This window comes from Passer domesticus, chromosome 3 (genome assembly GCF_036417665.1).
Source record: "Passer domesticus isolate bPasDom1 chromosome 3, bPasDom1.hap1, whole genome shotgun sequence".
Classification (NCBI taxonomy): Eukaryota; Metazoa; Chordata; class Aves; order Passeriformes; family Passeridae; genus Passer; species Passer domesticus.
Window position 1 is genome coordinate 47,033,472 of NC_087476.1, and position 24,057 is coordinate 47,057,528.

Here is a 24,057-nt window from a genome sequence, read left to right on the forward strand (position 1 = left end):
GCACTAGCAAGAGTCTCCGAAGGCCTCCTACATACAGATCGCAGCTTTCAGCAGAAGCCAGTCCCAGGGTGTTTCTGTATTCACCCATGTTTTTAACTTCCACAACATGATTCATGTTCTAATTGCTTTTCTGCTTCAAAACCTAGGCAATTTGCATGTCAAATTATTTTTTTCCATATATCCTCATAGTTATGTTTTTAGGTGAGTGTTAGAAGGTTTGTTTTTGGTGCTTTGTGTCATTTGAACTAATATTTGGCACAGAAATAATGATGGCATTAAATGAAAATTTCCTTACCACGTCATGATGTGTTTCATCAGTTTGATCTGGTACAAAGGACAATCTGAAATAGCAGAAAAAGGAAGATGGAGGGGAAAGGAAGGAAACAGAATTTTCTTGAATGCCAACACAGGACTTCTTTGGTAGCAGTGACTGGGAAAACAAGGAAGAAAGTCTGCTAATTAGAGAGCTTTAAGTGGAAAACATTGTTTTTAACTAAAATGTTGAATTATAGAATTTTTAAGGAGAGCCCAGTGGAGTGTCACTAAGATGATGAAGGAGTTGGATCACATCTCCTGTGAGAAGAGACTGAGAGAGCTGGGATTGTTCAGCCTGGAGAGGACTCAGGGGAGCATTTCCAATGTATATAAATACCTAAAGGAAGGGTACAAAGAGGATGGAGCAAGCCTCTTTTCAGTGGTGCCCAGAGGAAATGGGCCAGACAACGTGCACAAATTGAAATACAGGAGATTCCCTCAGAACATCAGGAAAAAATTTTTCAGTGGGAGGTGAAAAAGCACTGGTACAAGTTGAGAAGTCTCTATCTCTGGAGATCTTCAAAAGCTGTCGGGACACAGTCCTTGGTAACCAGATCTAGGTGACCCTGCTTGGGCAGGGTGGTTGGACCAGATGACTTCCAGAGGTCCCTTCTAACTCAAGCATTTTGTGATGCTGTGAACCCAAAGAGATACAAACTCCTGAACTGTATTCCTGTACAGTCATGGTATTTTCAATGTCTCATTGAAAATTGCTATGAGCATTATCAGGTAAAAAACAATACTTGAAGCTGCAATTGGAAAACTAGTGTTAGGCAATGCTCAAACATGGTCTCAATATTCAAACTGCAGGAATTTCCTGAATCTGCTAAGTTACTACCCTAGTGCTGCATTCCAAAGTAACTCAGCAAATATGCCAGGTATTATGTGTTTCAGAATGACATACTTGAAATGGATCATAATGTGACAGAAATTCTGGAGATAGTACAAGAGGTTGTCTCTGCTGTTTATTACTAATTTTGTACCTGGGCAAGTCACAGGTAACATCATCCTTGCATCATCTGAAATTCAAATGAAAGAATGGTCTTTTTATCTTTGTTTGGACTGAATATTCTCTCCCTTCAAATAAAAGACAGACATTTTGTTAATATGGCAGTTCTAAATACCAAAAATGGAAAATTCTAAAATATGGGGAAAAAATCGAATTCCCATATCTATGGAAAAACTAATATTTATTTTCAATAAACTGAGATGCTGACAGAATCTATTTAAGAAAATAAAACAATCTGCAAGTTCTTCTTGAAAGAATCACTTTTTTCCAAGTAAAGACATGCTCCATATGTAAAAACTTGTGTGTGGAATCATCCAATAGTGATCTATCTGTTCAATTGTTTTGTTGTTTGTCTTATTCAGCATGGATTGTTTGCCATTTATCCTGAATAATTTTGGACAAGAAGGTGTAAAGAATTATTTTGTCTCTTTCTATTTCAATACAAGAATATTGCTTTAGGATCTTTCAGTTAAAGACAAGAAGATTCATTTAGGACCTGCTTCTTTAAGCAATGCTTTCTTTCAGGTATGATTAGATAGGAGAAAAGTCTGTTCTCAAATAGGTCCGTTTTCAAATAGGTCTGTTCAGGGAGCATTGATTGGGATTTGGGTGAGGAATTGTTCCAGAAAGAGATGCATGCATCAAAGGCTTACCCTGTGCTCCTCCAGGTGTTGTTGAGACAATGTTCCTGGGATATAAATGTCCATGTCGTGACCATCCTCTTAGAGAGAGGCTCTGACTTTCGTCTCTGAAAGGACAAAAGATTAATGAGCAAAAAGACTACATTTTTTTTCTTTTTCCCTAGATGCCTTTCCTCCAGAAGAGGCTTGGATGCTTGGAAATGTCAAAAGCTCTGTGGGAACACTTGTGCATCTGTGAACTGGTGAAGCAGCTCATCAGTCAGAGTAGCGGACTTGGGAAACAAGGATACTGCAGCTAATGCCTCTTCCAAATTCTCTATAAAGAGTTAGCTTAGGATTTTGTAATGTATTACATTAGCAGTTCAGAGACCTTCAAGTTTTTTTTAGAAACTAAGGGTAAATTTTGACAGTAATCTTTCTACATCTTGTCTCAGAAGAAAAGCAGCTAGTGAAGAAAACATCTAGCTTTCAGTAGTCCTCATATCACCACTAGTCGCCACCCTTGTGAATTTTCCAGAACAGATGACCACTATATCTCATGCTGAAGAAACAAGACAGTGTCAGTGAGAGATTTCTGCAAAGTCACAAGATTATCCCACTCAGAATTTCAACAAGGTTGGATTTTGTCTGACATATTTTAATACCCCTGAGACTGCATCTGCAAACTTTGAAAGGGGATGTACTTCCTTTGCCAGTAACATAGGCTGCTTTCTTAGGCTCCTTTGGAAACAGGGTGACCAGTAGAAAAGACCTGCACTGACAGTGCCACAAAACAGGTTATCCTATAGTGAGAGAAACTAAACTCCTGAGAGCCTGAAACCTTGCAATACAGCTAAGGAACAGTAGAAAATGCAAATTTTTCTCCCACTTAGCTAAGCTGCTACTTTTTCTTTCCTGCCCTGTTTCTCTTCTGATTCAGTTTGCTTTGAATGTGTTGCTCTGTGGCCTCCAGGACAGACAAATTCTTTTAGAATCTAATTTTTCCATTTCAGCCCTCACAGAAAGCTGTGATTTTTTCCTTCCAAACTGAGCCAAAGAGTATGCGAAATTTCCCTGGTTTTCCTGGAACATGCTGCTATCAGTTGCTATTTGTCTACTACTGGCAGACACTAATGCTCCTAGACTCTGGGCACTGGTTAATTTTTATAATGAATAGTTATTCTGGAGACAAGCAAATAAACAGGGAAAGTAAAGTTCTCACCTCTGTTGATTTCCTGTTAAGCCAGAACAGTAGATCTGCTAGCCTGCCTATGTTACTTCTGCAAGAAAGTCTTGCCTGGTCCTACTGAATAGAAAATGAACATATTAAAAAAGTTAAAGGCCATGAATTTTGCACCAAAAGGGACCTGAATTGGCAATTTTGATCCTCCCATTTATTACAATTCCTTCTTACACTGACATATTTTTAAGCACCATGTCTTTTTTATGTCATGCTTTTATCCTGCTTTTGTCTTTGGCACAGTTTTGAAGGTCCACTCAGAGGAAGGAGAAGAGGGGTGTTAACTGTTCATCTGTTTATAGATCAGATTTGACTTTTTTCTTTTCTTTAGCCTAAGTAATTGCAACCTAAATATATAGTAGTGTGTGTTTTAAGGTTTTCAATCTTGACTATACCTTTCTTGAGTAAGGGCATCCAAAACTGAACAGATGTTTCTCCCACAATCAAATTAGTTCATAACAGGCATTCAGAGAGTATTACTGGAATATTCATGAGCCTTAAGAGATAACAATGCATGAATACTAATGAATAATAAGTTGTATGGTGCTTTAAACAATGACACAATAAAACAAGTCCAAACTAAACCATCACACAAACATTTCCTTAACTACATAGTCTAGGTAAATATTTCACATGTATTTTTCCTCTAATATTCACAATAAACAAAGAAAAAGGCACTGCAGAAAAGTGCATTTCAGTTTACAAGAACACTTTGCAAATGTATTTAATCCATCTTAAATCAAAGAATCAATGTTGACTAGCTTCATCACTACAGCTATTCCTAAGTGGATGTCTGTGGAATATATTTAAGGCTAATTAGAAATTTTTCAGTTTATTTCTTAATTGTAACTGAAGATGATACAAAAATTTTTCCTGCATGTATACAATCACTACCAGCTAGGACTGGAAACTCTGGTTTTGACTGGGAAATGTCCAATATTATTTTTTGTTTTTCAGTCTTGACATTTTTATCAAAACCAGAACTTTTAGATGACATTTCCCCCCTTACTAATTTGATGTCTAACCATGACTATTTTGGCCAACTCAGTTGGCAAGATGTTGAACATGAAAACAGACAACAAATACTTTCACAAATTGCAAATAGCAGGTTTGTGATGGGATCAAGTTCTACTGTTGTTGAAACTGGCCATTGTGATGTAACAAAAATCCCTTCAGATTTGTAGTCCATCCTCACTGAACACCTCCAGAAGTGGAGTGCAGTGAACTGAGTGTGGAGCTGAGGGATTTGACAGCCCAGCTCACTGGCCACCACCGTGTGCTCTCTGGGGTTTCTGTAGACTTGTGGCTTTGCTCTGATGACAGGACAATCTGGCACCACTGCAACACAGAGCAGTGCCACCACTGAGGATGTTGTTGTCTTCTCCTTTCAAGTCTTTCTGGTGCCAGTTTGCTTTCAATTGAGAACGGCTGCATTATGCAAATGCTGCATTTTCAGCCCTGGATGTTCTGCATTCCCCTGTGCTAATACAGGAGCTGCTTTAGCCCTGTGCTCTGAAATGAGAGTATCCCCTCAAATACTCTACAACTTGTCCAATTTTACACAGTTTTTAAATTACAAATTGTTATTCCACCTCCCTGCTGCCAGTGTTTAAAGCTTCATTACCACAGAATTTCAGATGAAATAGAAATAATGATACTGAGAGACATTTACCAACAACCTTGGTGACTGATGAGTTCCAGCACTTATCAAGGCAAACCCTCTCACAAACATGATCAAATGCTGAAAGCACTGGCATTTTACAAGCTAGTGTCAGCAGGAGATGAGAAACCTTCAATTTTTTTAGGGCAGGCCCAGGTAGTCAAAATATCATAAATGATAAAATCTGTGATTTATAGCATAATGGCTAATTCAGAACAATGACTTGCCATGTTTTTATCAGGGAAATAATGTAAGATCATATAAGGAAAGATGTAGTGCAAAAAGCATATGGAAGGTAATTATAAAAGGAGAGGTTGGCTGTCATTCTGGTAATAGTGCCTGTTATGTATCTGTCTAATTGTCACATGAGATTGCTGGTAGGAGAGCACGTGCACCTGACAAGAAGAGTGGTAGAGCTTCCCCAGGCTCTTTTAGTCCCTGGAGTTTCTCTGTGCTTTGCTGTCAGTCAGGGACAAGTCGTGCAGGGGTGGTACCCGTGTAACCAGCCTTAGTGGTAACATGCAGGAAGAAATTGTGATGATGGAATTGTGAACACAAGCTCTACAAATATGATCTATATGGGTTTATTTTTTTGTCCTTTGTGGTGATGTCCTAGAATATGGACAAAACAACAAGTGCTTCTGTCATTATCTATGTTTTCTGAAACATTTGCTTTTGTCATCAGATATTTATCATTCACTGGAGTACTGAAAAGGAAGACTTATTCTGAATGAATCAAAATAATAACAATTACTTTCAAATATTTCTTTACTTCCATATGTTCAGCCAAAGGAATTCATAACGTGTGGTTTATTATATTTACATCTATACCGGGGCTTGACTAAATATTTATAAGATTATATTTGTTAGAGAACCCTATAGCTGTAGAGAATCTTATTTACCAGGACAGCCTTCAAAAGCTTCACAGAAAAAGATTTGGATTGTGTATGTTACAAATTCGACTGCACTAAACCATAATAGAAGCATTAATAAGGTTTGAACTTTGTTCTTACCATGTATTTCCAAGATTTTTATGTCACTTGATTTATGACAACTTCCACATTTCATTGCCTTTTCCCCAATATTTCATGGCTTCACTTCTACATTTTAATAGAGGTGTCTTCCAGAAGTGAAATTTATTGAAAGATCTTGATTTCATTTTTCCTGCGGCTCTGAAGTGTCTAGGTGTGTTTTTCATTTCTATCACCTGTCCTGATGAAATGTATAATCTGCTTGAACCATATGTAGCAGTCTGGGACACCTCAGAAGGTGGAGAGGAAAGGGAAAAGCAGATAAAAAAAATAAAAACCTTTAAAATGTTATTTTATCTTTAAAAATATGCAGTCTCCTTTTCCTCAAGGTGAACATTAGCCATTAGAACTATATTTTCATTTATAAATGTAGAATCAGGCAGGACATGATTTTTTGCAGTGTGGTTTATAGATTTTCACTCAAAATGTTACTTGGAAACAACAGCAAGGCCTGCCTGTTAATAAAAACACATGTTCCTGAGTTAAGCAGTTGAGGGGCCAGAAAATTTATCACATTCTCTTCAAGGTAGTTAAAACAGTTGCTTGGCTTTGATACTAGTGCTCCCAAAAATGCAAGATACTGCCCTCACTGAATTTCATTTTGAGGGCAGGTCTGGTGGCTTGTTTATCTGAGATACAGTAGTCATTTTCTGGTGATTGAAAGGTGGCCAGGAGATTGCACCTAGACTACAATCTAGGTTACAGCCTCCTCAGCTCACCCTGTTGTGCTGGGGCTCTGAACTGGTAGTACGGCTGGGATATGCCATAGTTTCTTTCTAATCCAGGTGTCCAAGCTCCTGCTATGGTAGCAGTTTAGGGAGATAGCAAACGAGGGAAAAAAGATTGATCTCTTCCTGGATCATTCCTGTTCCTGTGGTCATCCTGTGGTTAAGGTATACATCTCAGTCTGGGTCCTTCTCCATCCTGCAGGTTTTGATACAGCATCAGAGTGAATGTCTTTCTAAACAACTGGCTGGGGTGCACTCTCCCTCCTTGGATATATACCAGTTAACATCTGGTGTAGAATTGTTCACTTATAGAACCCCATTTATTGGTCTGTCTTTGAGTATTGGCATGTAACAATTCCTGAGATGTCAGTAGAAGAGGAGGGGCTCCACAGCAGATTCTCTGCCCCAGCAGCCTGGTTTTGGCAGAGTGAGAAGCTTTGGTTAGATGAGAAACTGCAGGGTGGCCACACATGGTGATCCAACAGGCCTGATATGACAAGAACTGTCAGAATATTGTTCTTTTTCTAAGTAGTGTAGTGATGTATTTCAAGATTAAAAAATACCAAGACATTGCCTTATTTCGTTTCAGTTACACTCATTTGGAGAGTAGCATGTAACCCTACCAGACAGCAAGTTAGAGAAATGCATAAATGCTGTGCTACTTCACCTAGAATTAGGTTAACACTGTTTACATGTACATGACCTAGCTGCTCCGCTGGCCCTATTAGGTAGGAGCTGGTAGCTGGGAGGGAGTAAAGAGCAGCCTGATTAAATGCTGCTGGAAGCTTTGGCAGCCCAAAAAAAGAGTCTCCACCCAGTGCAGGTTGTCAGGGTCCTTTACAGGTACCTCAAGAGTGTTGCTCAATTGCCTAAAGAAGCTGTTTGACATCCAGGGCTTGGATTTTCCCCTTCGTATCTTTGTGCTTGCTTGTGACAACAGAGCCCAAGCTGTGCATTTGGGCCATATAACTAATCCCCTAAAGTTATAGAGGATTAATCAAACTCTGGTAATGCTGCAGCTGAATGCTGTGGTGATTTCAGAGCAGAAATTGGGCAGGGGGGATAGTCCAGCTCTGCTGGAGAGGATCCTGCATCATGACATGGCATAAATCCTCTACAGATACATGGGAAAGAGGGGGAGGGAAAGTGTCTTTTTTCTCATGTTCATTAGAGGAACAACAGAAGAACTTGCTGCTAATAGGTTTTATGAAAACAGTGAAAAGAGCTAATGATGCTGGCTACTAATATATGTGCTTTCCCAGGCAATAGATACATTTCAGGTAAAACCAGAAATGTTTCAAAGTGATCATAATGTCCATTTTAGAGAATTATCTGTCCTCTTATTTGGGCAAAAATATTTATTCAATATTGTTATACTGAATAACTCTGAACTTTATTAATTTCTTCCCTAGCTGAAAAGAACAGTTTTGCTGAGATAATGTGAACTATATATTTATTGCCTCTTAAATCCATAACCAAATTAAATATATCAAAAAGAATTAGATTGTTCACTCTGTTAGCCCCATGGCAGCCTTGAAATATGCTCCAGATGCTGAACAGTTACTTAAAAATTAACACTTCTATACTTTATTGAATATCTCCTTAGTGTGTAAACTAAAATGAGATATTTTCCTTTCCATCAAGCCAGTAGTTCAATTATTTTTTCAGATAAGATACAAATGTTTCTTATGAGACTTTATAAATGATTACTTTTAACTTTCAATAAAAATTTTAATATTTTTTTTTTTATTACAGACAGTGCAAAGCTGCCTTTTGGATTAATGTCACAGTGTGAGCTGCATTGGGCTGCTTGTAGGGGAAGCATGATCATTATGGCAGGATGCAGAAGGACAGCAACTAGTAGTTAGCAAGTATCAATATCTGTATGTAGCCTCAAGCCAAAGGAGCTCCCCTATAAGTTACAGTTTCAGATAAAAATTGTAAAAGGACACAAATTCTCCATTCCACATTTAGAGTCTGAGTAGGGGTTACTATTCCATTAAATGGTCTAAAATTTTAATATTAAATTGAAAACCAAAATATCTTTAAGTATTACTGATCTAAGTAAATGGAATATATTTTACTGCTATTTTCAAAGAAGTATATATGGAACTCAGCTCCCAGAGAGGTTTTCTCCTATTCATACTATTTCAGTCTTAAAATAATTCATTAAACATTTGCAAGTTTTTATATTGTTGACCAAATGTATTTGCTGATATCCATCTGAAAAGGAATATAGTTTAGCAAGGATGTCAAAAATCTCTTAGGTAGCCCCATGATTGAAATGCACAAGATCCCACAATTGGTTTACTAAAAATATTTCTAAAATTTAGGGGACTAAAATGTTGTAATTTTTTTCCCTTTTTTGAATGATATCTGTAACTTTGTTTAGCTGAATTAGAAATTCAGTGTAGCCAATGTCTGGCTTCCCATAGTAAACATTTATATTAGTATTAATTAGAGAGATTTATGCATATATTGATAGGGGAAAAGCAAACACACCATAGAGAAGTTAACAATGGCATGAATGATTAATAACGTTCAAGTAGAAATTTCATGCAAAGATGTGGGTGGATAGATAATTTAGCTGCTGTGCTTGCCCTTGATTTCTAGCAAACTTAGTGTCTTTACTTTCGAAGACTGCCACTGGAAAGTTTATCTGATTAGTTGTTGGTAGCAAAAGAAGTGTTTATGTCTTTCTTCTTTTTGTTGAAGATAAACTGCTTTCACTCTACCAGGACCTCTCCTTGTGCTGCATGTGAGCTGTAACTCTTTATTTCAGTGATCTTATTTCTGAAGGACTGGCTGCTGAAAAAGCATGGCCTGAGAACAGTTATTTGATTAGGCTGTAAATGCAGTATATGTGGAAAAGAAGAAATGTCACCAGCATTAGGGTGTGAATTCCCTTTATCCATTTATAAAAGTTTTTTTGTGAGGAATGGCATATCCAAAGCATAAGCACCTGCTAACTATTTTACTATTCAATGAAAATATATCCAGCTGCATCTTGAAGTCAAATTGCTATGTAGATGCTGTAGAAATTTGAACCTTTAGGCCAAGAGACCCTGGTTATCAGCAGATGAACACAAATCTCTGAGGAAGGCTTTAGAAGCTGAAGAAGTTTGGGCCAAGTTAGGACTTGCTTTCTTCTGTTTAAAGCTGGGGGGTCCTCAGTGTAAGAAAGATATTCACTCACCTGTTAGAGGAGGTTCAGGTGAATGCAACAAAAATGATAAGAAGTCTGGGGCCCCCCTCCCAGGAAGACTGACTGAGAGAATTGGGATTATTCAGCCTCAGAAGAGAAGGCTCCAGGGAGACCTAACAGCAGACCTCCAGTACCTACAGGGAGCTTACAAGAGAGCTGGAGAGGGACATTCTACAAAAGCATGTAGTGATAGGACAAGGGGGGGATGGCTTAAACTGAAAGAGGATAGGTTTAGCTCAGATATTAGACAGAGATTCCTTATTGTGAGGTTGATGAGATGCTGGTTGCCCAGAGAAATTTGCAGAAAGACAGCAAATTGAGTGGGGCTTTGAGCAAGCTGGTCTAGTGGGTGCCGTCTCTGCCCATGGCATGGAGTTGGAAACAGATGACCTTTGAGGTCGCTTCCAACTCAAACTATTTTATGATTCAATTAAATTAATTTAATTCATTGCCAATCAAATCAAGAATAGGGTAACACTGAATAACCCATACCTTAAAAACATTTTCTCCCACCCCTCTCTTCTTCATGGGCCTAATTTTAATCCTAACTTCTCCACCTCATTCCCCCCAGTAGCGCAGGGGTATGGAAATGGGGATTGTGGTCTGTTTATCACATGCTGTCTCTGCTACTAACTCTTCTTCAGGGGGAGAACTACTCACACTCTTCTGCTCCACTGTGGGGTCCCTCCCATGGGAGACTGTCCTTCATGAACTTCTCCAACCTGTGTCCTTCCCACAGCCTGCAGATCTAAACAAACTTCTCCAGTGTGGGTCGCTTCCATGGGGTGCAGTCCTACAGGAACAGGCTGCTCCAGCATGGGTTCCATGTGGAGTCACAAGTCCTGCCAGCAAGCCTTCTCCAGCAGGGGTTTCTCTTTTCAGGTGATCACAACATCCTTTGGGTGCATCCACCTGGTCTGGCATGAGGTCCTCCAGAGGCTTCAGGGAAATGTCTGTTCTGGCACCTGGAGCACCTCCTTCCTTTCCTTCTTCATTGATCTTGGTGTTCACAGTGTTTTTTTCTCTCACATATTCTCACTCCCCTCTTCTGGCAGCTGCTGATGTTGTGCAGGGTTTAACTTCCCCCTTTTTAAAGTGTGTTATCCCAGATGTACTACCACGGTCACTGGTGGGCTCTGCCTTGGCCAGCAGCAGGTCAGTCTTGGAGTCAACTGGCATTGATCCTGCTGGACACAGGGGAAGCTTCCAGCAGCTTCTTACAGATCCCACTCCTGTACCCTCCTCCTCCAAAACCTTGACATGGAAACCCAATACAAATGCTATCAAAGAGAAAATCCTGTTCTCTTAATTGGCAAATAGTGAAGCTCGTGAGTCCACAGCAAAGCCTGGAGCCCCTGGCATTGCTAGGATATGTGGGATGTTTTCTCTGCCATGCAGTGTTCATTTCTACAGGCTCCCACTGTGGATCCTGTTTTCACTTCAGAGCAGTAATTAAGGATGGATGACAGCAATAACAGGAAAGGTGTCACAGAGTTATATTCATTGCTACCATCTAAAAAAGAAAAACTTGAGCCAGATTAGAGACTATTGTTCATACTGCATTTGTCATAATTTTTGCTGTTTGACCGGAGCAATTATAGAGTATTATGGGACCAGCTAAAAGCTCAGATTGTTTTTCTGAGTACAGTATTGCAAAGAATACTATATTGCTAAAGATATATTGATAAAGGCAGCAATGTAGCAATGTTCATTTAATCAAACACCATGGAGGTGCTGCTCCAATTTACTGTGATTCCTGTCTGACACACCTCAGCTGTGTGGGTTGTCTTTCATCATTCAAAAATGTCATGTTTATGTTGAGTTATATGCCTTTATCAGTGTCCAAGCAACAAGCAGAGGAAGCTTTTTATGTATATTAACTATACAAGGTTAAAAGCAGTTTTAAATAATGTAATCTTGATTTTTTTTTTTTGAGGGTAGAAGGTTGAAATAAAATATAAATCACTCTTCAAGATAACTTCAGTGTGTAGTGGAAATAACCATTTTAACAATATTTTCATCTTCTGACTGGTGTTTCACTGTGTGTGCATGGAAGTGCCAACAGAATCTACATTTTAATCTCACTCAAGAAAAAGAGCAGCACATTATAATTTTGTAACCTCCATATAAAAGTACCAAATTACTCATTTTGCTTGCATGTTATAAACTGCAGCTTCTCCTCAGAGACAGGGGCTGTAGTCAGGCTAGGATCTTGGATGGATGTACCTTCGCCATGCTGCTGTGTCTCACCCCAAGCCTTGGACTTGTGGCTCTGCTCAGTCTCCATCCTAATAAAACATTTACAGAGACTTTGTTTGTTGTGCTGTGATAAAGCATGAGCCTTTGTGTGGGAGGACTGAAGGTATCTATCAAGCTTGAACAGGAGGACTGGCAGGAGAGGAGTAACCACAGCTCTTTTGCTCTTCTGTTCCATCTGTGCCTACTGGAAGGAGCCCTTCTCTCATTTTGGAGCAGCTTGGGGGTACTCAGCGTGTGCATGAATATGACCCTAAGAGAAAGGAAAGGGCTGGCTGTACACCTGCCTGCTCACTTGGGTTATGGTGAGATGGGTGCCTTCCTCTCTGAAACCTGGGCTGTGGCTACCCAGAATGGGGAGCATGAAGCCAATCTTTTCTTACCCAAATAAAAGAGCTGCCAGTGGCTTCAAGAGCACATCCCAACACCCTCTGCAGCAGCATGATAGTTCAGGGGGTGTGATTTCCTCAATACTCTTGGGCACTGCTGCTTTCTCTAGAAGACCCTCTCTGTAATATCAAAGTTCTTGGTACAAGTGCTTTTAATTCTTAGAAAATGCGGAAATATTTGCCTTTGGGTCTGGAATTACTACATTTGTCATCCTGTATGTCCTATAATGTGATTAAATGCTTGCCTGGTTGTGCTGTCATAACTTTGAGCTACTGTCACAACTTACTGTTGTGCTGTCATAGCTATTACAAAAGTGCCATCTGTATTCAACAGCTGTGAGCAGTGTGCCGTAGTGATTCTTATGTAGCAAACTGCTGTTGTTTTGACCAGATGTTCATTTTCTTCAAATGCATCAAGTCCCATATCTTGTAAAAAAGACTTGAGGACACTGTGAGATTAGTAAAACTGATGACAACATCCTATTTCTCAAGCATATCTTACAAAATCCTTCTTTCATTTAGATTATGATACTCTGCTGTTGCTACTGCTATCCTGCACGTGCAGAACGATTCAGATGCTCCAGCTTCTTCTTTAAAAACAACCTCGTCTCTTCAACCTTTCTGTCTTCCTGACTCTTCCCTATAAGGGCCCACCAGACACCCCAGACTGCAGTGGCAGGAATGTTAAAACAAACTTGGACAAGTCAGTTGTTTCATTCTATTAGGCACTGAAAACTCAGAAATTTATACAGGGTCCTGTTTACGGTGGGTAGTTAGGTGCCTAGAAATGCAAAAAGGTCTGGTAGGATTTGCTAAATCCTAAACAGATTATGTACTTAACTCCTACTGACCTCCTTTCAAATGGTTTTGATTCTTTTGTCTGCAAAACAAGCTGAAAAACTGGAAAAAATCTGCTTCTGAAAAATGGAAAAGTTGCTGATTTTGGTCAATACAGAACTAACACATGAAAATGCAAACACTTCTGTGTGTGATATTACAGAAGCTAGGAGTTGAAAAAGGAAGTGAAGAATGAAATGATCCTTCATTCCAGTCCTCCCTCCTGCTTTCCCCTCTTTCATCCATGTCACTACCAGTTACCAAGACAAGACACCAGCAGAGAAATGTTGAGTTTCTTTCCAGAGGCCTATTCTTTCTCTGCACTGACTGGGAAAGCCAGACAAGTTTTTCATTATCCTTCTCAGCCACTGGCATGGAACTTCAGACAGGCTGGGTCATAGAAAAACTGCTATTCAAAAGTTCCAATAGAGAAGAGAAGGTATTGCACTTGACACCTATCTGCTCTTGTTTGTTCATTTTTTAAAATTTGAGGTAGCCAAGGCAAGGTGACATAAGTTCAACTTGCTGCATGCCTTCTCACTCCATCCGATTGACAGACAATAGTGCCTACATTAAAAAAATGCCAGGAAAAGAAAATGTAACTATTAAGCAGATGAAAGTGTGAATCATAAAAAATGGGTGAAATGTACTTGCTGTGTTTCTATTCTTGAGACCTTCCTTGAGATGAAGGTGGTGTGTGAGGAAGAAAACAAATCTCCTGGGACAGCTGGAGCCTTTATCCAGTACCTTGCTTTAGCCTTTATCTGCTTACCTCCTGTGGTGCAGAGCTTATTCTGGGTAGGAGAGAAACAAAGCACTCAGGAAAACAGGCAGGAGAGAAGGCATTTTAAAAATGGTCTAGTGCACTCAATTCTTACAGGCTGAGGGCAGCACACGCTGGTGAGAAATGGGAATCACACTGAGAAAGTGCCAGAAGCATGAGGTTTGCTCCTACCTAATTGGCTTGTTAAGCTGTTAAAACTGAAAGCACCAAATCCTTCGATACTTCTTGCCTGCATTTTTTTTGCATTCACAGATGTGAAAACAAACGTGCATGCTGAAGATCTGATACAAAACTGGCTCTGCTAGGTTTCACCTCCTGTGTGATAATGTCTTAATTCACTATATTCTGTGCTTGTGCAACACTCAGTGCAGCAGGGTCTTGAGTTGTGCCTGGGGATTCTGGGTATGAACATTGCCACCACCATCACATGTGAAACATCTCAAACATTATGATGCTTAGCTTTTCTCTTTGGTGATAATATTGTTGTCATCACCACATCATTTCTGTGTTTTTTTCTGCCAGCTCTTGTTTTTTAGATTTTGGTAGTACTAACAAAGACCCATGCACAATATGTCTAAGCAATTTAAAGCAGAGATAATCCCCTCTCAGTAAGTACCCACACAATGTATTGACATAATGCCTTTATCTCATTCTCTCTCTGGCTAAAGTTGTGTGAAATCTTGGAATCATAGAATGCCTTCTATCTGCAAAGATGCCAGATGAGCTTAGAAGTAAGTCTTTGCCAGAGTTATAACCTCTCCACAACCCCAAATCACTCTCCTCAGGTCTCCTGTGTATTTGCAGAAATACTCGATTCTGAATTATGAACCAAAGCTGTATAATTTTTCACTTTTACTTTAGTTGACATTCATGACTGTTTGGCTGCTAAAAGACCATGTGGTATGGACACCATGTCTGTAATTGACCCAGCTCAGAGGATGAAACCAATTAAGAGCAGCAGGATTTTATGTGAAAGCTAAAATCCAGTTGCTCATGTTAAAGTGACTTTCTTTCTCTGTTTTCCAGGGATTTTGATAGAAGTATGCTTATTTCCATACTTGAGTATTTCACTGACTGAAAGCTGCCTTATGAACCACTTGTGGTGTCTTGAATCAAAACAGCTATGCGTTTTCTGTGCAGTTCCACAATCTCGATTTTTCATGGATTTTGTACCTTAACAACCACCATTCCATGTTGTATTGAGGAAAGATGAATGCCTAATTCTGTAATAAAAGTGGGGACATTCAGTGTGGTGCTGTGCACAGGATGGGGTCTCTGAGAATGTTCAAAGAGACAAAAAATGATAGAAAATATAGAGCTGGAAAGTATTTTTGAGGCATTACCTTTGTTTTTAAGGTTTTTAAAAGATTTATCATTATTATTATTATTATTATTTCAGAAGCATTTACATCTTAAGGACTTGTCAAATGATTTATCATCCTTTTTCTGAAGCTGGCTGTGATGCTGTTCTTCAGCATCTGATTTTTATGAGTCTGATTGCTGGTTTCTAGGTCACTGAGCCCAGAAGCAGCTTACAATTGGTTGTTGCCTCAGATGCACACAGTGTGGGGGATATTTTCCTCTTTATCTATTAATGTGCAGTTAATGCAAATAAGTGATAAAAAAAAATCTGTATCATTCATTTTTTAATAAGTACATTTAATGTGTGAAGGCAGTTAAACATGAATACCAAACAGGAAATAAGATCAAGCCAAACCAAAGAGGAATCAATAAGAGATAGTGTTTTATAAGGAAAGTATTTGATTATTCCTTGCAGCAATTTGCTAGAGAGGCAGAGTTCTTGTTTTCTCAGTAGGAATTGAATTAACAAGTGCAGAACAGCAGTAAATTTCTGACATACACATTTAAGAATTAGCAGTGTATCTTGCAGTCAAATATTGTATTTTTTCAATCCCCAAGGCACTGAACCAAGGTTCAGGGGCCCAAAGATTTCCAGTTTAATGAATGAGATTTTGACTACAGCCTAATGTCTTGGGGAAGCTGCTATCTCTATAGGGACTAAGTAGTTAAAAAGGTCTGTAAAGGTAAGAGCTAAAAATTTTTATTTAGGTTCATTAAGCTTGAGGTGACCCTGCAATGTCTGTTGCAGCCCAGAATGTGAGCCATATTCTGGGCTGAATCAAGAGAAGCATGGCCAACAGCACGGGGGACGTGATCCTCCCCCTCTGCTCTGCCCTCAGCGCTGTGTCCAGCTCTGGGATCCCCAGCATTGAAGGATATGGACCTGCTAAAGTCAGTCCAGAGGAGGCCATGAAGAGGGTCAAAGGACTGGAGCACCTCTCCTATGGAGACAGACTGGGAGAGATGGGGCTGTTCAGCCTGGACAAGAGAAGGCTCTGGGAAAACCTTGCAACACATTTTGGTTGCATACAAGAGAGCTGGAGAGAGACTCTTTACAAGAGCATGTGATGACAAGGCAAGGGGTGATGGCTTTAAACTCAAACAAGGTAGGTTTATGTGGGATATTAGGATATTGGGAAGAAATTCTTTATTGTAAGGTGGGCGAGGCACTGGCACAGGTCACCCAGAGAAGTTGTGTTTGCTCCATCCCTGGCAGTGTTCAAGGCCAGCTTGGATGGGGCTCTGAGCAACCTGGTCTAGTGGAAAGTGTCCCTGCCCATGGCAAGGGATTGGAACTAGGTGATCTTTAGGGTCCCTTCCAACACAATCCATTCTATGATTACCATCCATGTTTTCTTTCAGCTTTGCAAAACACACGGAAGAATTTTTGTGCTCACACAAAGTCTCATTTTACAGGTTCATGAAAGTATAATATACAAGGCATATTTACGGTCAAAAGGAAATTCAATTAAAATGAGTTCAATTCTCGTAATTTATATTCATACTATCATGGAAGTTCTAACACTAAGGCTATCTGCCAATATTTGTTTGTAAGTAAATGAGAGTTTGTAGGGCCTTTTTCTCCACTCATTTAATATTTGCTGCTTTCAAGCATTTTGTGACTAAATTTTGTGAGCATGAATGATCATAGAAAGCAAGTTTTATGCTTCTATGATCATAGGGAAAATGTGACTTGTGTGACTTGGGGAGAATGAGCTTATTTATTAAATGCAACGTTTCCAAAAACTTAGAGATAAATACATTTTCATTTGAACTAGAGAGCACAACAAGACAATGAAGCAGAGATTTCTCCTCTATACTGTCAAGTATTGGACACAAAATAGACCATTCAAGGTAACAGAAAATGGAGATCTGTATGGAAAAACTATAAGAAAAGAGAAAGAAAAGTTGTCAGACGTGATTCCCTGTGGATGTTTCTGAGCTGTGATGTTGAGTTTCTAACTGCTTTACCACTCTAGAATTTTAAGTGAGTGATGATGCCTCATTAAGAGATTTTCCTTAATGCTTATTTGTCTAAGCCAATTGTTTACATTGTCCTCACTCCTTGGGCATTTGCCCAATGCTCCACCTGAAGGTCCAGGATATGCCATTTCCCCCGGTGATTAGTGGTTGGGGTGTTTTGGCTTGAAAAAATGCAAAGACAGACCCTTTTCAGGTAACTCAAGTATGTCTTGTGTATACTCTTGTGTCTGGAAACGGAGGTTATGTAATTTCATGTTTAAACCCATATAGGAAATGTGGATGCCTGCACAATCCCAAGAACTCTGGCAGTGGCAGCCAGGACTACATCTGTCCTTCAGAGTACCTAACTCATGAAGTTTAATTAATGTAAGAAAATACAAAACCAATTCCTAAATCTTGCACCATCGCTTATGACTACAGTGAGCCTATTTAGCTGCAGAGAGGGTATTACTCTCCAAATTTACAGAACTGTACTCAAAGTAACCTCTTTCACCCTTGCAGGAAAAAAACAGCTCTGTTAAAAGTCAGCTGCTGGATAGTCTTTCTGCAAATCCCTTTAATTAACCATGCTATGCTGACTGTTGTCACCCTGCTGCTACAAAATGTAACCAACCTTAGTGCCTGACAGGATAGAAAACCTCAAAGACATTGGACTTTTCCTGAGAAGGAGGCTGGCTGCCTGCCGATGAGAACTGCTACAGATTATTTATTCCCAGAGGAAAGCTGGGCTGACTTGACATGGAAGTCAGGAGTGACTACAGAGCTATATTATTTGGGGCATCGGGGCTTCCTCAGAACTAAATGGATCCAAATGCCCAGCTGTTGTCATGGCCATTGTCACACCACAAACGTGGCTCCAGGTTTCTTCAAAGTGTGGGCGAGAGGCCGTGGGGAGGAGGCAGGAAGCCTGCCCTGCTGAGGCTCAGGGGTTTTCTGCTTGTTTCACACTGCTTTATTTCTTGTGGAGGAGCGCTGGCAGGGACAGACCAAGCCAGCTCCCTGGGGCTCAGGCACTGGCAGGAATGAGCAGCTCTTACTCTGCTCTTTCACTGCTCCCAGCCCAAACTTGGCCCAGCCCTTAGAGGAACATTTCCTCTGCTTGCAGGACTAAATCAACTCACTTCAAGCTTTGGTTTTAGCAAAATCACACTCTTTCACAGCAGGAAATCTGCACTTGGGATTCTGTTGCAGTGATAGTCTACTTAGCAGCATTTCTCTCAATATGCATGAATCTAGAGGCAGTTGTAGCTGTAACTTATTAATGAGAATTAAGTAAATGGAAAGAAGCAAAAAGCATTTTCTGGTCAAACTCAAAATGTGCTATGCTGAAACTTTTGACCTTAGTGAAATTTTACATACTAGGCTAAACACTTTGCACATGATTTTACATGACAACAAAGCAGAAGTTTACATCTTGAAATCTCCATCAATTCTTTTTTTGCAGACCTCCCATTCTGTCTGGATTGGACTGGAGAACAATGACATAAAGGCCAAAACCTTTATCCCCTCAGCAAATTCATCCTAAGAATATATGTTCAGCTCACTTAAGTTGGGTGTTTTTTTTAAGACAGCTAGACTGTAAGACAGAGAGAATATAAATTTATTCATGGAAGCATTTCAAATCTTAGCACACACATTTGTGAGATTGATTTACTAGGATACATCATGACAGTTATGAGTATATTTTAAACAGAGATACAGTCTGTCTTTGAAAGATATGCCTTGTCAATTGTGGCTGCAAACTCGATGTAATTTTAGACTGCTTTCTTTTTTTATGTATTGATATTGCAGTGATATCAGTGCTAACAAATTAGATAGATGCAGAATTCTTTGAAATATTAGCTAAAACCAAATATACAGTATTTTTCTTGTGATAGCTGTAAAAATCCTCAAATGTAATTTTAACTTTATTCAGATACAGGCACAATGATTTGTTGAAATATGCCAGAGAAAATGCAGTCAAAGAAAAGTACACAGACAGAAGGAACGTGGCTCAAAGGGTTTGGCATTTTTGAACAAGACTTAAACTTTGTTATCTGCACATCAATATTTTGTGGCACTGTGGCTTGTAAAGAGCATGTGTTTGTTCATTTAATTAACAGTGCTCATAATACAGCATCTTAAATATGAGCAGGTTGGTCATTTTGCAGTATCTCTGTTAACAGTGACTGCATAAGCAAACCCAGATCTTCTCGTTTTGTACGATGTGATACCCAGTGGACACAGAATAGCACAGAAGAACAAACCACTGCCCATCCCTGACCATGTTGTAGCTGTGTGTGGCTGTGGTCATGTGAAAATGTTCTTGCCATTTAGCATGTGTCAATCTCAAATGCTAACTCAGCTTATTAAAACTTGTTCAAGTGAAAAGAGTTCTACAGGCTTGTAATGATATGGTTTCTCCTGGACTAGGTTTCAGTAGTGAGCTGGCGACAATCAGAAGTATTTTGTCTATTTCCAGCCCCATCTGTTGATAGTAATTCCTTGCAAGTAATTTCTGTCCTTTTTCAGTGAGACTATGTTTGAATAATCAATGGAAATTTTACTACTTAAGGCTCTGAACCTTGTAAATTAGCCAATGATTCTGTAGCTCCATGTTGCTACAGTGTTGGCTGGTACAGAGCATAACAGTGAGACAGAATAACCCAGAAATGACATTGCTGGAGCTTAGATGTGATTCAGATTTTCTGAATGAAATAGCAGCCTTTTTTTTTTTTCCCTACTGTTTTCCTCACAGAAGATGGGGAAATTGAACTGTGAGTTTTGGGTAGTGGGACAAAGGAACTGTGAGGCTGATAGAGCACCCAAACTTCCAAAAACCATCTTAGTTTCAAGTGATCGATGAGCTCCGTACTGAAACTAAGACCTGAGTTCAGGACTCTGAGCTGGTCCACAGACATTTCTATTCATTGTGAGAGTGCACAGCATTTCCTGAACCCCACCAGTGTAATTTCTAACTCTGTAATGCTTGAGACAGTTTTTCTGTGAACTTTTGCCCTCCGTTTGTAAGAAAGGGAAAAATTTGAAAGACTATCCAGCAGAGAAAATTGCATCATTACTTCAATGTGATAAGAGTAGGAGAGAGAAGGGGTGAGATGTGAGGCAAGGTTCCTCGCTGGTCTCTGCCTGCCTCAAGGGGCATGGGATTTGGACAAAATCAGTCTTTGCAAAGACAGAAAAAATTGTTGGGTTAGAGTCAAACATACAATTCAAAAATTTTCATGTTAACCTATAATCTGATGAAATGTAATGAACTGTGTTTTATTGGAGGCATTAAACATTGTTCAAATGCATGGGAAATAGACATCATCTTCTGAAAATGAGGCTTGGTACTACAGGATGGAAAAGCAAAACATACAGGTGAGTAGAAAGGTCTGTGCAGTTGTGTGGCCTCTCCCACTGATGGCTGTGAGAAGATAAATAGCACTTGCAGAATATGGGGACTCCCACCCCGTTGCTCACCATGGGAATTATAAATGGAGTGTTGGGGATGGCCATGGCTTAGCAATACAAGATTATTTTGCTTTTATTAAAAAGATATGGACTATTATCAAGTCTTTAAATCCACACAATGAAGGAGTTAATTTCTTGGAGTGTCCAAGTTAGTTTCAGAAAATTTACTTCCTTTTTCTGAGGACAAAGAAATAAAAAAATTCTTTTTCCATTACAAAATGAAAAAAAGGAAAATAAAAAAGCAATGCTTGCTTCACTTTAACTCTCTTTTTTAACACTTTTCCCACAGAGAATATGAGATGTATTTTTTCTACTGTCTTGCAACGGTTTTTAAGGAGTTCATTTTTAATTTCAAAATTTTTTTTTACTTTGATGAAAAAATCTGCTAAAATGAGAAAGCCATTCCTATTTTAGACTAGAAGGGCTGAAAAAGGTTTTGTAGAAACAGAAGAGTTATCGTAGGTACAAGCAAAATATTTCTCACAGTCATGTCAGACAGAAAGCAAAAAGAATTGTATGGAGGCAAATTACATGTTTGAAGCCGGTTGCAAAGTGGAAAGGAAATGGTAGCTGATGGGAAAATGAGTAGGCAGAGAAAGAGCTTTCTTTGTGAAGTATTGAAAGTAAAAATATCAAATGGTGAACTTGATATTTTTTAAGGACTGGAAAGGCACAAGATATTTTCAGCATTACGACTCATGTCATGGAAGACCTAAGGAAAATACTTCCACCTGAATATGAGGAAGAACTTCATTACTGTGCGGGTGACTTGTGGAGCAGGTTGCCCAGAGATGATATGGAGTCTCCCTCACTGGAGATATTGAAGACTCGCCTGGGCACAATCCTGTGTTTTGTGCTCTGGGATGACCCTGCTGGATCAGGGAGGTCGGTCCAGATCATCTTCTGTGGTCCCTTCCAACCTGACCCATTCTGTGACCCAAACCCAAAGATTAAGGAAATGAATACTCAAAGGTATATCTCAGAGGGAATTAAAGACATTTCCATGAGCCAAGCTGGGTTACTCTCTTTGTAGAAAATATTTGTCTTTTCAGAGAGAGAGAACTTGTGAGAACTTGCACTGGCATAGATTGATAGAGGGAAAATGAGACTATAGTGGAAAGAGGCATTGCTTAACCTCCAACCCAGCATCCTGTTCCAATCTTTGACTTCAAATCTAGTTAGTTACTGATCTTGTAGATCTTATTTTTTCTGCTGATTCACAGATTTTATCTTTTCAATGCACTTGTATGAGTGAGAAAGTGAACCCTGGAAGCACATCAGGGAAGGGTTTGCTTTCATGACACATTTAAGGCTGGTATGTGAAACTGAGATGGAAAACCCTCTTTTCCATGGCATTATCTCAGGAAAAGCACGTAGCAATGACAAGCTCAGTAAGAAACAGTTACTTTGCAGTATCACAGTTTTTACACTGCATTATCAATATGCTGAGGCAGATGGCTTTCTAAAGACATTGTTTCTGACAATGTCTGACTTTCAGGTACATTACCTGTTAAGAGACACTCCAATGAGATCCTTAGCAAAATGCCATATCAATGCATGAGTAGTAAATCCAACTGCTTTTTATGTTCTATGTGCCACTCCAAGTTTTCACAGTCTTCCCTCAGTCAGGCCTCTACTTTCTTCATTTTTCACTAAAAATGCCTGACCTTCCCATATAATAGCCTAGGTTTGCCTATTGCATTACACTCTGGCCCCAGAAAATAACCATTCAGATTAAATTACTACACTAGTCCTTTTACAAGAAAGTGGGCATAGCTGTAAGCCAAAGCTGTGTGTTTTCCCTCATGGATTTTGAAAATTGAAAATATCTTGTATGGAAATGCATGTAGAGCCAACACTCACTGCTGTTTGCACAATGTGTGGTGGTTATTTAGATACCTGAAGGCAAGTAACCTTTATTAATGAATAAACTGTGCTGACTGTCTACATGCCAGTCCCCCTGGACCTGCTGTGTCATGATCTCATTAAAGTATCATTTAGCTTTCATTAAGGCAGAAAGGAAATACAGGAGTGGCTGTCAATCTAAGTCTGTTTTGCAATTCCAGGGCCAAATCCTTTTCACCTCACTGGAACAAGTTATTCCACTGAAACCAGTGGAGTATTTCTGTTAAAATTTGCTCTTGATCAGTATGGAATGACCTGTTACTGCTACTAATTGAGCTTCTTTCTGAAGCAAAGTTCAACAGATGTGAAGCTGTCTTCTTGTACAGTGGTAAGTACACCCTTCTTCCTCACTGCAGAACTCTTCAGGCCTCAGGTGGGTGAGTCTGAAATGATGGCTGACCCTATCGATCTAGTTTGCTCTAAAAGGAATAAGGGATGATTTCTGTAGTCATAGTTTGTGATCTCTTGCTCTCCTATCTGTCCCTGAAGGAATTCACTCTGGTACACAGCCTGACATCCAAGCCCTGCTGGCAGCCAGCTGAGGTGTTGAGTGGAAATCATAAGTAATGGCAAGTAATTTTACACTGAGACTTAATTAAGGCAGAGGAAAACAAATCTATTAAGTAGTCTTCTAGTGAAAAATGAGAGCTGACCGTTGCAAAGCATTACAACTAGCAGCAAGTAAAGCATTAAGCATCATCTGATCTAGAACGGTTATTTCCTTTTGCTTGTTGGTTCTGACAATTAAAGTGCTTAATTATATCAAAGAGCAATTTTAATGGAGGAAAATTCTAGTGACATCAGACATAACTGAAAAAACATTCAGGCCATTTGTGTAACAAGCTGGATACTATGCAGCAAGGGGTCTAATTTGTAGGGCATTTGGATAAAATGAAACTCAATGCATCATGCATTTGTGATTTGGAATGGGGAATTGCAATTATTCCCTAAAAATGAGGAATTCTCAGTAAGTATGTGGCATAAACTTGCTTTAATTAAGTCCCTGCTCTTAGAACACATTGCCCATCATGACTGCCTATAGGATAGTATAGTGCATAGTGAGGTGCATTATGTGTTACCCTACTCATCTATTCAAACCAGCTTTTCTAGGTGATTTCTTATGTGGTAACCATGCTCTGATGAGGTTTGACAGCCCTCATGCTGAGTGCTGTTCAGGAACATATAGAGGTTTCCTATTCTGGACTGCTTCAAGTCAAAAAATCATCCTGTAAATTCATCTGTTCTGGTGTCTCCAGAATTCAAGCAGGACTAAAGACGCT

At 39.4% G+C, this 24,057-nt stretch overlaps 3 long non-coding RNA genes across 5 annotated transcripts; 1 reads left to right on the forward strand and 2 right to left on the reverse strand.

The window, feature by feature from the left end:
* Nucleotides 1-315: 315 nt before the first annotated feature.
* On the reverse strand, nucleotides 316-4,504 carry LOC135296526 (uncharacterized). Of its 2 annotated transcripts, none has more exons than XR_010358612.1 (5): nucleotides 4,210-4,504; nucleotides 3,580-3,680; nucleotides 3,167-3,250; nucleotides 1,978-2,072; nucleotides 316-341 (listed from the first exon to the last, which is right to left on the reverse strand). It is a non-coding gene; the product is annotated as an uncharacterized LOC135296526 (long non-coding RNA). The 2 variants fall into 2 exon arrangements; XR_010358611.1 differs by lacking the exon at nucleotides 316-341 and adding an exon at nucleotides 1,272-1,334.
* A 4,195-nt stretch (nucleotides 4,505-8,699) lies between these two features.
* On the reverse strand, nucleotides 8,700-18,207 carry LOC135296527 (uncharacterized). Of its 2 annotated transcripts, XR_010358614.1 has the most exons (4): nucleotides 18,033-18,207; nucleotides 13,941-14,084; nucleotides 12,035-12,096; nucleotides 8,700-10,992 (listed from the first exon to the last, which is right to left on the reverse strand). It is a non-coding gene; the product is annotated as an uncharacterized LOC135296527 (long non-coding RNA). The 2 variants fall into 2 exon arrangements; XR_010358613.1 differs by lacking the exon at nucleotides 8,700-10,992 and having other exon boundaries at nucleotides 11,949-12,096.
* A 690-nt stretch (nucleotides 18,208-18,897) lies between these two features.
* Nucleotides 18,898-23,381, forward strand: LOC135298061 (uncharacterized). Its single transcript, XR_010360030.1, has 3 exons — nucleotides 18,898-20,779; nucleotides 22,939-23,105; nucleotides 23,267-23,381. It is a non-coding gene; the product is annotated as an uncharacterized LOC135298061 (long non-coding RNA).
* The last annotated feature ends 676 nt before the right edge of the window (nucleotides 23,382-24,057 follow it).